The following is a 13,616-nucleotide window of genomic DNA, read 5'->3' on the forward strand; positions in this document are numbered from 1 at the left end:
GCATTGCACTTCTGTCACAGTCCTCACAGGTAACATGAGACTGTGATCATCCTGGAGCCGATCATTGGCTGAACCTTTGCCATTCTGGCTATTCTTCCTTCCATTTGAATGGTCGTCTTCCGTTTTCTTCCATGTCTCTCTGGTTTGGCTTTCCATGGTAAAGCATTGGAGATCATTTTAGCTGAACAGCCGATCATTGTCTGCACTTCTTTATAAGTTTTACCATCTCCAATCAACTTTTTAATCAAAGTACTCTGTTCTTTTGAACAATGTCTCGAACGACCCATATTTCTCAGGCTTTCAAGGAGAAATGCATGTACAACATGTCCTGGCCTCACCCTTAGATAAGGGCCACCGGATTCCCACCTGCCTCTTCACAGAATGATTGCCCTCACTGATTGATCTCCACACAGCTATTATTGTGATCATCATTCTAATACACAGACTCAAAAACCCGCAGATCATGAATTCGGAGTCTGGTGGTTTTCTTAGAATAACAATTTTAAGTGTGCCGTGAAAACGCATTTATTCAGACTGGCCTACCGCCTCAACACATTAACCTAATCTATCCCTGTGTGGCACAGCCAAAAGTTTTACCATAACCAGGTTTCCCGCATCATGTTCCCACATGCTTTATGCATACATTATCCCTCTGCATCCGTACTGTTACCCACTTAACATTATGGCTGGTCCATACAATCAGGGCAACTGTTGCCACCCACCTTTCGTGTTTCCCTTTTTCCTCATAGACTGTAAGCTTGCGAGCAGGGCCCTCACTCCTCTTGGTATTTGTTATAATCTATGTGATTATTGTTATGCTGTAATGTCTATTGTCTGTACAAATCCCCTCTGAAATGTAAAGTGCTGCGGAATGTCGGCGCTATAGAAATAAAATTTATTATTATTATTACTGCACCAACTGGTAAATTGTGTGACACGTAATTTAATTTATACCAAAAACAGGGATTAATCGGGTTAGTCATACTGGACTGCTGTTATACTGAACCCTACTGTAGCTAGTGTAACACAAGAGATGGTCGCCAGCGTCTGAGCAAACTGAACAGTGGCAAATCCTCTGGCCCAGATGGCATTCACCCATGGATATTGAGGGAATTGAGCTCAGTATTTGACAGACCTACTGTATCTCATCTTCTTAGACTCACTTGTACTTGCATTTTCACTTTTTACATTATCCTTATTTTTTTCATTCATTTTTTTCACATTTTATTTTTTTCTCCTCATTATTTCTCCCTTTGTCCTGACACCCTTTCACACAGTGTCGGTATTCGTTCATCTACATATTAATTGCAAATATTTCCACAAGTCCTTACCATAATGTATGTGCACATTAATAACTTTTATTCACCGACTCTGGCACTCAGCACTTTGTACAATTTTATTTACATATAATCCTATTGATTGGCGCCTGGTAACAGCTTTCATTCTGTTCCCTCCCCATTCCTTCAAGTCTGTTTTTTTCTTATGATGCGATTCCATGCCTTTTATGCCAGAACAATGTCCTTATACATGGCTGTTTCCAGCTGAATTCTTAAAAATTATGTGATGAACAGCCCACCGCTGCCACCAATATGTGATGAACAGCAAGCAGGAGGCACGCCGTTGCCACCAAATTGTGACGAACGGCGCGGCCGGTGCCACCAAAACGTCACGATCCCACCACTGGCACCAGCAGGTCAGCGGACGGAGGGACGTGACACACTGCCGACACATGGCTATCACAGGCACAGTGGGGGCTTATCTTAGTTATCCCACCACCGGCACCACGTGACAAAAATGCAGCAAGCTAATCTTGCTCTAACAATTTACCGCAGGGGGGTATTTTGGATGCCCCACCACTGCTAACAACCTTCCAAGAACTGTGGGGATTTATGTATATCCCACTTTCTCAGTTACACTTCGGAACTCGCAGCTCTCCAGCGTCCTCCTTACCCTCAGGTCAGTCAGGGAACTGCACCTAGGATAATTAGTCGCTGGACGGGCTGCTTGTGCACGGGCCACTGGACTACTGCAGTAAGGGAATTATCAATGCTGTGGCTGCAGCCCCTCATTCAGCATGTAAGACCCGTCTGTACTGCCAGCTAGCCTAGCCAGCCGTGCACACCACACTGCCACCAGCCACGCTTTACTTAATCAAAGAGTTAATTAAGAGGGTCCGCGGCAAACCCCAAATTAGTAGCGAATATCTAAAAAAGGCGCATAGTTCGTTTCTTAGAGCATGGAGGCAAACTAATAGAATTTTATCATTTATTCCCGAAAGGGCAGTAATTATACAGATAAAAGTTGCTATAAAGTTGAGACATTAAATATGTACAATACAAATATAAAACAAAGGGATTAAATGGCAGAAAGTAACACTCACATGTGTTCAGTCGATATCAGGCAGACCATGTGGGGGGAGAAGGAGGAGCCACACGTCTCCACTCATCTGGGGGTTCTTGTCAGCACGGACTCTGTAGCTCCAACTGACTGGAATTTGCTAGGGAATACCTATAGACTAGGGTCTGTGACCTCATGAAATGGGCGGTCTGGAGAGGTCCAACCTCCCTCTCTCCAAGTTATGATTTGGCTGCAAAACTTAGAATAACTATAAACGAGAAAAACCCGTACCAACACACATAGGGCATCACTGTTTGTGATTTACCAAATAGAATCCGAAGACACCAAGCATGCCATACTTAAGACACTCCGTTTGGGAGCAATCCATATCTCAGGTTCTGGAGAGGTTATAACTGTCAAAATTAGGAATTAGTAAGCTGGCCTTGTGCCCTTCGCAGAAATGTGGGTTTTATATCTGCTGCGTATGGTTTCCGCAATATGAATTGTTTTAATACTTCCCATAGCTGCATTCAAGCCCCTGGTTTTAAACAAAGGAACATCTTTTCCACTTAGCTGCTGCAGGGAGGGGGGATGGAGGGACTTTGAGAGGAAATGGACAGTATCATGTTTAAGATGCAAGCGGAGAGCACACACACAGCCAGCTGCTAAGAAGTGAGAAACCAAAAAGGAGGGGGGCTGCAGCTGTGTGACAAAGGGATTTTCTAGAATGTTCCAGAAACATAGACATTTTACATTACAAATTATATGATTAAATTTATCACCATTAGTCATTTAGGACAACAATGGATCATTCAGAGATCCACAATGAACTTCTCGAGTGAGTTTTTCTGCAGAATGTGCACAACGTTTTTTGTTTTACATTGACTATAATGGTACTGTACAACGCAGGAGAATCGGCTGCGGATCTGCAGGGCCAAATCTGCTGCGGATCCGCAGTAGAATCCACGTGTTCACAGACCCTTACAATAAGATGCTTCAGATTGAAGATAGAGGAGGGAGGGGTTTGGGTGTGTTTTGGAGTGGGTGTGCTAGGTGCTGGCTTAGAGGCCAGTGCAATGCATCATGGAACTTGTAGTATTAGAGCACAGTAAGTCGGGAGAAAGAAAGTTGTCGATTTACCCCATGAGAGCCAGCACTGAAAATGTGCTGCGAGAGGATGATAATAGATAATATTGCTAAAATAAACACAGTGGGTTTTTAGTGGCACATAATAGCAAGATATATGAAAAACAAAGTTACAGTAGTGGGCAACTTCTTTAAGTAGAAATGTTCAAAAATATAAAACTCAATGATATTTTATTAAAGAAAATTGTTTTTTATCTTAGCAGATAACTGTACCAGGAGATTGGAGGGACAGCTGACATCTTCAATTTGTAAATCTGATGATCTTGAGATCTCACAGGATACAACTGAAGTGAATGCCATTAGTCCAGATATCTCATCATCCATTCACAGCAAAGATCTGTCATCTGATCCTATGAAACAGGTCCCACCTTCTGATTCATTACTGACTACTAAGGAAAATCAAAGTCACAAAAGAGGCATTAAAAAACAAACTGCTCCTAAAGGAAAGAAGCGTTTTTCCTGTTCAGAATGTGGGAAATGTTTTGCACACAAATCACTGCTTGTTACTCACCATAGAACTCACACAGGGGAGAAGCCTTTTTCTTGTTCAGAATGTGGGAAATGTTTTAGCAATAAATCAAATTGCATTAAGCACCAGAGAACTCACACAGGGGAGAAGCCTTTTTCCTGTTCAGAATGTGGGAAATGTTTTGCACGTAAATCACATTTTGTTACTCATCATAGAACTCACACAGGGGAGAAGCCTTTTTCCTGTTCAGAATGTGGGAAATGTTTTGCACGTAAATCACAATTTGTTAATCACCATAGAACTCACACAGGGGAGAAGCCTTTTTCCTGTTCAGAATGTGGGAAATGTTTTAACCAGAAAGGGGATCTTGTTAAGCACCAAAGAACTCACACAGGGGAGAAGCCTTTTTCATGTTCAGAATGTGGGAAATATTTTAGCCTGAAAGTCAATCTTGTTAAGCACCAAAGAACTCACACAGGAGAGAAGCCTTTTTGATGTTCAGAATGTGTGAAACGTTTTACTCAGAATTCAAGTCTTGTTACACATGAGAGAATTCACACAGCAGTGAAGCCATATTCATGTTCAGAATGTAGGAAATGTTTTAAATGGCTCTTGAACGCCATCAAAGAACGCACACAGGGCAGAAGCCTTTTTTCCTGTTCAGAATGTGGGAAATGTTTTAACCGGAAAGTGATTCTTGTTAGACATCAGAGACCTCACACAGAGGAGAAGCCATTTTCATTTTTTTAATGTGGGAAATATTTTACTTGGAAATCAACTGTTAATAAACATCAGAGACGTCACATAGGGGAGAAGCCTTTTTTATGTTCATAATAACATAGTAACATAGTTTTGAAGGCTGAAGGAAGACCTTATGTCCATCTAGTTCAGCCTATTTTTAGTGCAGCTGTTCTGCATTGTTGATCCTGGGGAAGGCAAAAAACCCACAGAGTAGAAGCCAATTTTCTCCATAGGGAAAAAAATTCCTTCCCCTAAGCTGGGTCAACTATCTACCTATAATATTCTCTTATTCGTAACCTTCTATACTGTTATTCACAAGAAAAGCGTCCATTCCTTTCTTAAATTCATTCAGTGAGTTGGCCATCACTACTTCCTCAGGAAGAGAATTCCAGAGCCTCACTGCTCTTACCGTGAAGAACCCTCTTCTATGCTGGTGCAGAAATTGTCTTTCCTCCAAACGAAGAGAATGCCCCCTTGTTCTTGTCACAGTCCTTGGTACAAACAGTTCATTGGAGAGATCTCTGTATTGCCCTCTGATATACTTGTACATATATATTGAGTCTCCCCTAAGTCTTCTCTTTTCTAGAGTAAATAGACCTAATTTTGATAACCTTTCTGGGTATTGTAGTGAACCAACTCCTTTTTTCATTTTAGTAGCCCGCCTTTGAACCCTTTCAAGTTCAGTATTGTCTTTCTTGAGCATCGGCGTCCAAAATTGCACACAATACTCCAAGTGTGGTCTGACGAGTGATTTGTACAGAGGGAGAATTATGTTTTTATCTTGTGTCCCCAGACCTCTTCTAATGCATCCCATGACCCTATTTGCTTTGGTGGCAGCTGCCTGACACTGGACACTCCAATTTAGCTTCTTATTGACTAAGATGCCTAAGTCTTTTTCCATGTCTGATATCCCCAGCAGTTTCCCATTTAGTAAGTAATTGTAGCATCTGTTTCTCCTTCCCATGTGCATAACCTTACACTTATCTGTGTTAAACCTCATTTGCCATTTTTCAGCCCAATTCTCCAATTTACTCAAATCTGTCTGTAGTTGCAACTACCTTACATAGTTTTGTATCATCTGCAAATACTGATATATTACTGTGTAAGCCATCCACTAGATCATTAATAAATATATTTAATAGTAGGGGGCCCAATACAGAACCCTGTGGTCCCCCACTAGTAACCCTTGCCCAGTCTGAGTATGCCCCATTAATAACTACTCTGTTTTCTATCACTAAGCCAGCTACCTACCCATCTACACACATTCTCCCCTAGCCCAAGCTTTCTCATCTTACTTACCAATCTTTTATGTGGGACAGTGTCAAATGCTTTAGAGAAGTCGAGATAAATGACATCCAATGATTCTCCTGGGTCCATTTCAGAGCTTACATCCTCATAGAAGCTGATCAGGTTAGTTTGACAGGAGCGATCCTTCATAAATCCATGTTGATATGGAGTTAAACATTTATTAACATTGAGATATTCCATAATGGTATCCCTTAGAAAACCTTCAAAAATTTTACCCACAACAGATGCTAAGCTTACCGGCCTATAGTTTCCAGGTTCCCTTTTAGACCCCTTTTTGAATATTGGTACCACATTTGCTTGCCGCCAATCAAAAGGAACAGACCCTGTTTCTATAGAGTCTTGAATGTTGGATCAGTTTTAACCAAACTTGAATCTTCTTAAATGGATTGTCTTTTGTCATTCCTCATGTTTGCTGCCAAAAGGATAAAACTAAACTGTATTAACCCTCAACTGGTGAGGTGGGGTTTGACACACCCCAGGGAATTTTTGTTCGGCTGACATTCATTGAAAAATGCGGGTATGAGGATATGTCTCACTAGCTACCATCCATTTCCTTGTCAACAGGATGTCGTCAAGGCCTCTCTCTTTTGGCCACACAACAGAGCTAGCTGTCGTTAAGTGTTGTCTTGGCCTTGCTGAACCCCACATCACCACTCATGCAATTCTTTTTACACATTTTCAAAGTTTGAAAACTTTATTTTTACACAAATTTATAACTGAGTTTCTGATTGTTCGTGATACTTGGTGTCGAAAATTTGTTATACTCATGTGTAGTGTTGAGCGATACCACCCGATACTGAAAAATATCGTATCGGAATGGATCGGCCGATCTAAAAAAAGTATCGGGTATCGCCGATTCCGATCCCGGAAGTCCCATTCAAGTCAATGGAACAGAAATATCGGAATAAAATAAACCCTTTCTTTCCCTGTTGGTTAATTCTACATGAAGAAAAACAACATAATAATGTAGAATGTATTGTGGGAGGTGTAGGAGACATTAAAGCCATAGAGGTTTAGCCCAATCAAATGGAATAGCAGGAATTTTTTTTTTTTTTAAAGACGTTCGTAGTTAAAAAGATATTGACTATGTTAAAGTCTTTAATTTTTTGTCAGATATGTATGTTTCACTACTTCCATGCTCTTCACCTTCTTTTTTACTTCTCCCACACTTTCTCCTTCATCATCTTCAGCAGCAGCAGTATCTTCTTCTTCTATTCTTCATATTCTACTTCATCTTCTTCTTTTATTCTTCTTCATATTCTACTTCTTCATCTTCTTCCTATTCTTCTTCATCATATTCTTATTTGTGTCAGGCATTCCTGTAGTTATCTATAAAAGTTTGAAGATTACACCTTCCGTTCAGCCTGTCACAAAAGATTTACAACAGGATTTGTCCGCGTTCAGTTTGGCCTGCAGCAGCAGGCCTTTTCCAGGGGCACCACGAGGAGGAACGGACTCACCACCATACACTGCTTAGTCTTCTTCTGCTTATAAATTTGACAATCTCATTTTCTCAGATTTTTAGTCTTATGCTTAATGTTCTTCTGCTTTTGGTTTTTATGCTTCTTGGTCTTCTGTCTCTTGTTGTTCTGCATCTTGGTGGTTGTCTTCCTGTTCTTTGTCCTCTTGGTCATCTTCAGGGTCATCTTTTAGGTATTCTTCTGTGTGGTCTTCAGGGTCGTCGTCTTCAGGGTCATTGTCAGGGAGATCCAGAGTGAGAATCAAAAACCATTTCCACAAGCTTGAACTTTGAAAAGTAGCAGAAGTTACAAGAAGGCTGAGGAACTGGCGAGAACCAGCTGATGGTACTGGAACCCGGAGTGGCAGCAGAATGAACAAGAGCCAATGGCACAACCGTGGACCAGCTGACGGTGCTGGAACACGGTTACTAAGCAGGAGGTACCTGTGCTCCAAAGCACTACCAAGGACCAGCAGACGTTGGTGGAACTCGGATACCGACAAGGAGGCACCTAGGCCAAAGGCACTGCCGAGAACCAGCTGATGGTGCAGGAACCCGGATGGGTAGCAGAAGCTGCAAGAGCAAATGAAACTAGCGAGGACCAGCTGACGGTGCTGGAACCCGGAGGGGCAGCAGAAGGAACAAGAGCCAATGGGACAACCGTGGAACAGCTGACGGTGCTGGAACACTGTTACTAAACAGGAGGTACCTGTGCTCCAAAGCACTACCAAGGACCAGCAGACGTTGGTGGAACTCGGATACCGACAAGGAGGCACCTAGGCCAAAGGCTCTGCCGGGAACCAACTGACGTTGCTGGAACCCGGATGGGTAGCAGAAGGTACCCATGATTAACAAAGTGTCGCGTCCGCGAGCAGGCCGCAGTTACCGAAACCCACAGTCCTGCAGGGGGTGCTTTTCCTATTGGCACTATGGAACCAGCCTTTGTTACCAGAACCCGCAGTCCACATAGGAAGCACTGAAACTGCAGGCACCATAGACTCGGCTAACCCGACCGCAACACGACAGGACAACGTATCAGTGGCAAAGTGACGTTGACACTACCCGGAAACAGCAGGCGTGCTGTAACCAGGCTGGGCAGGAGGCAGTACCCTTGCCAAAGACACTGCCGAGAACCAGCTGATGGTGCTGGAACCCGGAGGGGCAGCAGAATGAACAAGAGCCAATGGCACAACCGTGGACCAGCTGACGGTGCTGGAACACGGTTACTAAGCAGGAGGTACCTGTTCTCCAAAGCACTACCAAGGACCAGCAGACGTTGGTGGAACTCGGATACCGACAAGGAGGCACCTAGGCCAAAGGCACTGCCGAGAACCAGGTGACGGTGCTGGAACCCGGATGGGTAGCAGAAGCTACAATACTCAATGGAGCGACCGAGAACCAGCTGACGGTGCTGGAACCCAGAGTGGCAGCAGAAGGAACAAGAGCCAATGGGACAACCGTGGAACAGCTGACGGTGCTGGAACATGGTTACTAAGCAGGAGGTACCTGTGCTAAAAAGCACTACCAAGGACCAGCAGACGTTGCTTGGACTCGGATACCGACAAGGAGGCACCTCAGCCAAAGGCACTGCCGAGAACCAGCTGATCTTGCTGGAACCCGGATGGGTAGCAGAAGATACCCATGAAAAACAAAGTTGCAATGCCGCGATCCGGCCGCAGTTACCGAAAACCACAGTCCTACAGGGGGTGCTTGTCCTATTGGCACTATGAAACCAGCCTTTTTTTACCAGAACCCGCAGCCCATATAGGAAGCACTGAAACTGCAGGCACCATAGACTCGGCTAACCCGACCGCAACACGACAGGACAACGTATCAGTGGCAAAGTGACGTTGACACTACCCAGAAACAGCAGGCGTGCTGTAACCAGGCTGGGCAGGAGGGAGTACCCATGCCAAAGATACTGCCGAGAACCAGCTGACGGTGCTGGAACCCGGAGGGGCAGCAAAAGGAACAAGAGCCAATGGCACAACCGTGGACCAGCTGACGGTGCTGGAACACGGTTTCTAAGCAGGCGTTACCTGTGCTAAAAAGCACTACCAAGGACCAGCAGACGTTGCTGGTACTCGGATACCAAGAAGGAGGCACCTAGGGAAACGCTCTGCCGAGAAACAGCTGACGGTGCTGGAACCCGGCTGGGCAGGAGGGAGTACCCGTGGCAAACACACTTCTGAGCAGCAACATGCGATGTTGAAGCCCAGCAGTCAATCATGCAGCAGGCTGAGGCCAACTTGGAGTTTTATGTTGGTTGTACACAACTACTGATTGTAACCGTGCTCCACTTTGGCCTCTGGCTCTACTGTCTCTAGTATTTCCCCTGGCCTCCAACCACGCCAGTTGCTGCTCTGCAGTGTTGTCTGCATAATCCACACTTGTTCCTGAGTTACTGGGGCTCAGTCACGTCAGTTGATCCCCTGATGTGTGTCCGGCAAGGTGTCCTGCTCTGTCCACATTCCCACAACTATTAATGGGAATGGGGACAGAGCAGGAGACATTGCCGGACACACATCAGGGGATCAACTGACGTGACTGAGTCCCAATAACACAGGAACAAGTGTGGATTGTGCAGATGGCACATCAGAGCAGCGACTGGCGGGGTTGGAGGCCAGGGGAAATACTAGAGACAGTACAGCCATAGGCCAAAGTGGACCACGGTTAAAAGTCAGTAGTAGTGTGGTGTTGGAGGCAGCAGTAGACTTTGCCATCCGCACAGCAGGGGAACAGCTGGCGTTACTGAACCCCACAGACACAGGAGCGAGTGTTTCTATCTGTGCGGACGGCACTTCCAAGCGACAACTGTGTTGAAGCCCAGGATCAATGCTCCGAGCAGGCTGAGACCTACTTGGAACAAGTGGAAAATAACATGTAGTGTGATGTTGGAGGCAGCAGGAGACTTTGCCATCCGCACAGCAGGGGAACAGCTGGCATTACTGAACTCCACTAACACAGGAGCTAGTGTGTGTTTCTCTGTGAAGACGGCACTTCTGAACACCAACTGGCATTGTTGGAGACCAGGATGAGGCATGGAGCAGGCTGAGGCCTGCTAGGGTTGGCATGTGGAGGCAGCAGGAGACTTTGCCATCTACACAGCAGGGTAACAGCTGGCATTACTGAACCCCACTAACACAGGAGCTAATGTGTGTTTCTCTGTGAAGACGGCACTTCTGAACACCAACTGGCGTTGTTGGAGCCCAGGATGAGGCATGGAGTTGGCTGAGGCCAACTTGCAGCACGTTTTATAGAGGTTGTAGACTACTACTGATTGTAACCATGCTCCACTTAGGCCTCTGGCTCCACTGTCTCTAGTATTTCCCCTGGCCTCCAACCCCGCCAGTGACAGCTCTGAAGTGGCATCAGCACAATCCACACTTGTTCCTGTGTTACTTGGCCTCAGTCCCGTCAGTTGATCCCCTGATGTGTGTTCGGCAAGGTCTCCTGCTCTATCCTCATTCACACTACTAGTAATGGGAATGTGGACAGAGCAGGACACACATCAGGGGATCAACTGACGTGACTGAGGCCAAGTAACACAGGAACAAGTGTGGATTGTGCAGACGCCACTTCAGAGCTGTCACTGGCGGGGTTGGAGGCCAGGGGAAATACTAGAGACAGTGGAGCCAGAGGCCTAAGTGGAGCAGGGTTAAAAAAATCAGTAGTTAGTTTGAATGTGGATGGAGCAGGAGACTTTGCCGTCCACACAGCAGGGGAACAGCTGGCGTTACTGAAACCCACAGACAGGAACGAGTGTTTCAATCTGTGCGGACGACACTTCCAGGCTACAACTGGCTGTGTTGTAGCCCAGGATCAATGCTCCGAGCAGGCTGAGGCCTACTTGGAGCGAGGAGAAAAAGCGTTGTAGTGTGAGTTTGGAGGCAGCAGGAGACTTTGCCATCCACACAGCAGGGGAACAGCTGGCGTTACTGAACCCCACTAACACAGGAGCGAGTGTTTCAATCTGTGCGGAAGGTACTTCCAGGCTACCACTGGCTGTGTTGTAGCCCAGGATCAATGCTCCGAGGAGGCTGAGACCTACTTGGAGCGAGGAGAAAAAGCGTTGTAGTGTGAGTTTGGAGGCAGCAGGAGACTTTGCCATCCACACAGCAGGGGAACAGCTGGCGTTACTGAACCCCACTAACACAGGAGCGAGTGTTTCAATCTGTGCGGACGGCACTTCCAGGCTACAACTGGCTGTGTTGTAGCCCAGGATCAATGCTCAGAGCAGGCTGAGGCCTACTTGGAGCGAGGAGAAAAAGCGTTGTAGTGTGAGTTTGGAGGCAGCAGGAGACTTTGCCATCATCACAGCAGGGGAACAGCTGGCGTTACTGAACCCCACTAACACAGGAGCGAGTGTTTAAATCTGTGCGCACGGCACTTCCAGGCTACAACTGGCTGTGTTGTAGCCCAGGATCAATGCTCCGAGCAGGCTGAGGCCTACTTGGAGCGAGGAGAAAAAGCGTTGTAGTGTGAGTTTGGAGGCAGCAGGAGACTTTGCCATCCACACAGCAGGGGAACAGCTGGCGTTACTGAACCCCACTAACACAGGAGCGAGTGTTTCAATCTGTGCGGACGGCACTTCCAGGCTACAACTGGCTGTGTTGTAGCCCAGGATCAATGCTCCGAGCAGGCTGAGGCCTACTTGGAGCGAGGAGAAAAAGCGTTGTGTGAGTTTGGAGGCAGCAGGAGACTTTGCCATCCACACAGCAGGGGAACAGCTGGCGTTACTGAACCCCACTAACACAGGAGCGAGTGTTTATATCTGTGCGGACGGCACTTCCAGGCTACAACTGGCTGTGTTGTAGCCCAGGATGAAGCATGCAGCAGGCGGAGGACAACTTGCAGCTGGTTTTATAGAGGTTGTAGACTACTACTGATTGTCACCGTGCTCCACTATGGCCTCCGGCTCCACTGTCTCTAGTATTTCCCCTGGCCAACAACCCCGCCAGTTACAGCTCTGAAGTGGCGTCTGCACAATCCACACTTGTTCCTGTGTAACTGTGGCTCAGTCCCGTCTGTTGATCCCCTGATGTGTGTCTGGCAAGCTCTCCTGCTCAGTCCTCATTCACACTACTAGTAATGGGAATGTGGACAGAGCAGGAGACCTTGCCGGACACACATCAGGGGATCAACTGACGGGACTGAGCCACAGTAACTCAGGAACAAGTGTGGATTGTGCAGATGCCACTTCAGAGCTGTAACTGGCGGGGTTGTTGGCCAGGGGAAATACTAGTGACAGTGGAGCCAGAGGCCTAAGTTGAGCACAGTTACAGATCTGTAGTAGTTTGCATGTGGATGGAGCAGGAGACATTGCCGTCTACACAGCAGGGGAACAGCTGGCATTACTGAACCCGACTAACACAGGAGCTAGTGTGTGTTTCTCTGCGAAGGCGGCACTTCTGAACACCAACTGGCGTTGTTGGAGCCCAGGATGAGGCATGGAGCAGGCTGAGGCCTGATGGTGTTGGCATGTGGAGGCAGCAGGAGACTTTGCCGTCTACACAGCAGGGGAACAGCTGGCATTACTGAACCCCACAGACACAGTAGCGAGTGTTTTTCTCTGCGAAGACGGCACTTCTCAACACCAACTGACGTTGTTGGAGCCCAGGCTAAGGCCAATTGCAGCACGTTTTATAGAGGTAGTAGACTACTACTGATTGTAACCGTGCTCCACTATGGCCTCCAGCTTCACTGTCTCTAGTATTTCCCCTGGCCTCTAACCCCGCCAGTGACAGCTCTGAAGTGGCGTCAGCACAATCCACACTTGTTCCTGTGTTACTTGGGCTCATTCCCGTCAGTTGATCCCCTGATGTGTGTCCGGCAAGGACTCCTGCTCTGTCCTCATTCACACTACTAGTAATGGGAATGTGGACAGAGCAGGAGACCTTGCCGGTCACACATCAGGGAATCAACTGACGTGACTGAGGCCAAGTAACACTGGAACAAGTGTGGATTATGCAGACGCCACTTAAGAGCTGTCACTGGCGGGGTTGGAGGCCAGGGGAAATACTAGAGACAGTGGAGCCAGAGGCCTAAGTGGAGCAGGGTTAAAAATCAGTAGTAGTTTGAATGTGGATGGAGCAGGAGACTTTGCCATCCACACAGCAGGGGAGCAGCTGGCGTTACTGAACCCCACTAACACAG

General features: G+C 46.6%; 1 protein-coding gene across 2 annotated transcripts in view; it reads left to right on the top strand.

The window, feature by feature from the left end:
• LOC141074042 (uncharacterized) overlaps positions 1-13,616 on the top strand; it is a 40,499-nt gene that overhangs the window by 14,219 nt on the left and 12,664 nt on the right. Inside the window, exon 2 of one of the 2 annotated variants that reach the window (XM_073561561.1) lies at positions 3,684-3,844. The gene's annotated coding sequence lies outside the window, so the exon portion shown is untranslated. The remainder of the gene's footprint in view (positions 1-3,683; positions 3,845-13,616) is intronic. The other variant, XM_073561562.1, reaches the window with a different exon arrangement.

The sequence above is a fragment of the Dendrobates tinctorius genome, unplaced genomic scaffold (genome assembly GCF_039654945.1).
Source record: "Dendrobates tinctorius isolate UK_male_01 unplaced genomic scaffold, ASM3965494v1 ptg000322l, whole genome shotgun sequence".
NCBI lineage: Eukaryota > Metazoa > Chordata > Amphibia > Anura > Dendrobatidae > Dendrobates > Dendrobates tinctorius.